The 4428-nt window shown below is 43.4% G+C and overlaps 1 protein-coding gene across 2 annotated transcripts in view; it reads right to left on the reverse strand.

The window, feature by feature from the left end:
• Positions 1 to 4428, reverse strand: part of METTL9 (methyltransferase like 9) — a 54415-nt gene that overhangs the window by 3296 nt on the left and 46691 nt on the right. The gene's annotated exons all lie outside the window — the stretch shown is intronic.

Below are 4428 nucleotides of genomic sequence, written 5' to 3' on the forward strand. Positions count from 1 at the left end.
GATTGAATACCTCCAGAGAACAGATTGCTAAACAAGATTCCATGGAACATGCCCAGATCATTTTAGAACCGTATAAAATACGGCGAGTAAGAGAATCAGAAAGGAAGAGCAAACTAGAAGAGATCTCCGGAAGACCCCCCCTCCCCCTTTCATGACCAGAGCATTTTTTGCTATTCAGACCAAAATGCATTCTGCTATATGTCTTTGGTAAAAAAAAAAAAAAAAGCACAATACGTATATATTATTTGGTTTGGGTAGAGTCTGGTATAAATATTGGAATTTCAATTAATTTATTTTTTTAATACTAGTAATGGCAGTGATCAGCGTCTTATAGTAGGCCTGTGATAGTATAGTGGGCAATCTGACACTGGCTGGGGGGGGGGGGGTACACTAACTGACATCAATAGTGACACCGACACGATGATCAGTGCCAATACTATACACCAGGCCTCAAAATTTCAAGTCCTGAGCTATTAGCCAGGCCTTAAGAGTTACTTGCCACCTGTTGCCCCACCCAAACCCTAACCTGCCCTGCCCCTAAACACGCCCTTGTAAATAATCTCATGAAATAACACTTAAAAGTTTTATTCAGAAGTTAGAAAAATAAATAACAACTAGTACGCCTCGAAGTCCAACGCCTCCCTAGTACACCTCTACTTCCAATGCCTCCCCCAGTACACATCTACCTCCAACCGCTCCCCCAGTACACCTCTACCTTCAACGTCTCCTCCAATGCCTCCACTCTCCATCACACCTATGTCTTCAACCCCTTCTCCCCCTAGCACACTCTCTATACCTATAATCCATCTTCCCAGTATCTCTGTCTCCAATGCCCCTCAGCAAACCTGTGCTTTGAACCGCCCAGCACACCTTGTCTTCCAACCTCCCCTCAGCAGTGTACCTATGCCCCCCCCCATTTTATCATACCAATGCCTCCAATTCCTTCCCACTCCCCCCATTCTATCATACCTATGCCTCCAATTCCTTCCCACTCCCCCCATTCTATCATACCTATGCCTCCAATTCCTGCCCCCCCCCCATCTATCATATGGTATGATAGATGGGGGGGCAGAATTGCAAGCATAGGTATGATAGAATGGGGGAGGGGGGCAGAAATGGAGGCATACTGTAGGTATAATGGATTTGGGGGGGGTGATTCAAACCTATGCCTCCAATTACCCCCCCCCCCCCATCCAGCAAATATATTCTCTCAATCCCCCTTACTCCCAGTAAACTTCCTGTTCAATCACCCAATGCCTCCAGAACATCACAACAGACTGTCACATTATCACATACCATTGTCCTGCAGCCATGGGGGTCAGGCATCAGTTCACTCCTTGAATGTGTGGGAGGTGGAGAGGGGCATTCCCAGATGGCTGGTACACTTGTTGCAAAGCTGCTAGCTTGTGGGAGGTGGAGAGGGGCAGTCCCAACAGAGGTGGAGAGGGGCGGTCCCAAGCAGCTCCGGCTGGTACATTTAATTTTACAAATCTGCTGCTAGCCTGTGAGGGACTGCGATAGGTGGAGAGGGGCGGCGCTGGCTTGTACACTTCTTTGCAAAGCTTCGCTTTGCTTCTAGCCTGGCAATGCTGGAAGGTGGAGCGGGGCGATGCTGGCTGGTACACCACTTCTTTGCACTTTGCAAAGCTCACACTGCGATGAGGGCAGCTGTATAATACATATTAAACTGGCCGCACTGTGAGTGTCTGAGCAGCAGGAGGGGAACTGGATACATACCTTATGCAGCACAGCCCTGTCTATACTCGCACTGCTCATAAATTCACTCGCCAAATGCGAGCAGGCAAGTGCAAATTTTGAGGGCTGCTATACACTGTATCAATGACACTGGCTGGGAAAGGGAGTTACCATCTAAGGGTGATCAAGGGGTTAAACATATGCTGCTATTGTTCCCAAGCGATCTTGCTGCTTTTCCCCCTGCTTTGCCTGTCAGTGTTCAGAGCTCTGTGTTAACACAGAGCTCCCTTCCCTGAATGACAAGACGATCAGCAAGTGCAGACGATCAATCATTGTATGTCAGCTTATAAAAGATAACAAGTCACAGTACAGCCAGGGTGGCGGGTGGGCACATGCACGCCCCCCTACCGGGAAGTGCTGATAAAGTATCAGATACGCAGCAGAACATCTGTGTGGGGCAGTCAGCAAATGGAAATACAATCACAGTAGGCATGGTTTGTGTCTGCACACCGATTTCCCATCTAAACAAACTAAAGTTAGCCATTCACACCTAGAAAGATTGAGCACCAGTGGTCTTGACTCGGGTATAATCACAGAACTACTGACCTTTAGAAAATTTTGTTACACATAAGTACAGCAACATCGGTATAATCTATTCTTTCAAGCGGATCCCACGTAGATGGTTCACCTGTATTGATACCCTGTTCAGATCTCCAATATGGAGTTAACGGGTCGCCAGAATTAGTCTTTCCACTTTGCAATATGGCAAAGATCAGGGAGGAGCTTTAGTCCCCAACCCCAAACTTTATTTTTATGCATCTCAACTTCAGCATCTCAGTGGCTGTGGGTTGTTGGATGACTCTGATCTGATCGGGAACCTATTGCGAACTGGAACGCATGATACAACAGTATTGACCGAACTAGAGGTAGGGTTACCCCTGTTGCCGCAAAAGGCCCCTACTGTTGTCCTTAAACAACTTTGGACTGCTTTCAGGTCTTGTCTGAGGATCTCTGGGTTTCTGGAGGAGACCCCATTGTGGGGTAATCCTAATTTAAGGAAGTATATCAAGTGGAGGGTTTCCAGGAGTGGAGGGTGGCGAGTATTCACAAGGTTGCCCAATTATATCATGATAATGTATTGAGGTCCTTTATATAGACCTCCAAAATTAATTTAACCTTCCTAGAACCCAATTTTACAGATATCTCCAATTAACACACGCTCTTCAGGCTCAAGGCCACATGTCTACTCTCATGCTTGTCAGTCATTCCTTACTTAAGGACATTTTTTATGGTCAGGAGAAGAAGGGCTTGATTTTTCATATCTACTCAAACCTATTATTAACCACGCAGGACATAGCGAATCTACAGAGTAGAAGGGGTTGGACACAGGATTTGGGAGAAATTTCTGAGGAAAATTGGGATTTATGCTTACAATCTGGTCCACTTACTGGAGTGATGTCACTGAAGTCATCTCCATATTATTTCAGGTTAGGATCCCATTGGATCCCTTGATCCGTGTCTTGGGAGCAATTGATGAGGAATTTTTTCCTTACCCTGTCAAAGCTTTCCTGATGACGCAATAACTGCGAAACGCGTAGAAGCTGTGAGGATACACACGGAGAGGAAGTGCGTCGCGTGTTAAGATTGGCTGTCGAAACGCAGAGCCGCTCGAGGAGCAAAAATTGAACGCTGGTGAGCGGCTATAATGCTCAACACTGCCAAGGGAACTCTGCCGGTCAAAGGTACTTTTCTTGAATCCGTTGTGAGAGGGAGAAGGAGGACAAATTCAGTGGCTATCAAAAAAGCAATAATTTGGGGCCTTTTATTATGCGGGGTCAGGCGAGTGTTCAATCTACCAGTTGGTGATGGTGGCACGTGTTTATTGGGTGGAAGAAACAGTTGCACCTTTAATAACCCATTTTTAAATATCGAGTGTAAGGAGCAATAGCAGCAGTGGACATTTTTTCATATTGAAACGCATTGCAAATTAAATTTTTTCTTTGTTGTTCCATATTGATAATTGTTTGCGGTTTTTATATTGAATTTTTATATTGAATATATATATATAAAAAAATATATTTTGCACATTGCACGTCCTTTTGGAGCACCGCTAGCAGTGGACTTTTCACTATTGGAACACTGTGAATTGATTTTTTCGTTGCTGTTCCATATTGACAACTGTTTGCTGTTTCATATTGAAATTCCTAGTATTTTTCATATTGCACATCTAAGGTGTTTTGATAGCATTTATATTCTAATGGTCTTTTGTATTTACACATATATTTTTTCTTGATTGTTTATCCAATTTGCATAGTTATTAGCAACTTTGCACTTAATCTAGCACATTATTTGCAGCATTTGCACATCATTTATCACTTAGTCTAATAGTATCTCATGAATTGCATTTTTCTTAATTGCAATCAATTTTGTCTTGGATCAGCACAGTAACACATTTTTCGCTTATATACAATTATTATTTTAGTTGCCAATTTGAATTTACAAGGCGTTTGTCTTAGAAAATGTGTTCTGAATTGGAAAACAATATTGTACAGTTGTAGAAGTAGATTGGCAACTGTTATATACAAAGTTTATAAAACTGTCCTATTAACATCTGAATCCTCAAATAGGAATCTCAGAATAATAGAGAAGTAGGACATAAAAAAAAAACACATTTTATTTTCTATTCACAACCAGGAAGTGTCCCAACACCAAGACATGGGTCTATCACGGTTT

This window comes from Rana temporaria, chromosome 6, assembly GCF_905171775.1.
Source record: "Rana temporaria chromosome 6, aRanTem1.1, whole genome shotgun sequence".
NCBI classification, from domain to species: Eukaryota; Metazoa; Chordata; class Amphibia; order Anura; family Ranidae; genus Rana; species Rana temporaria.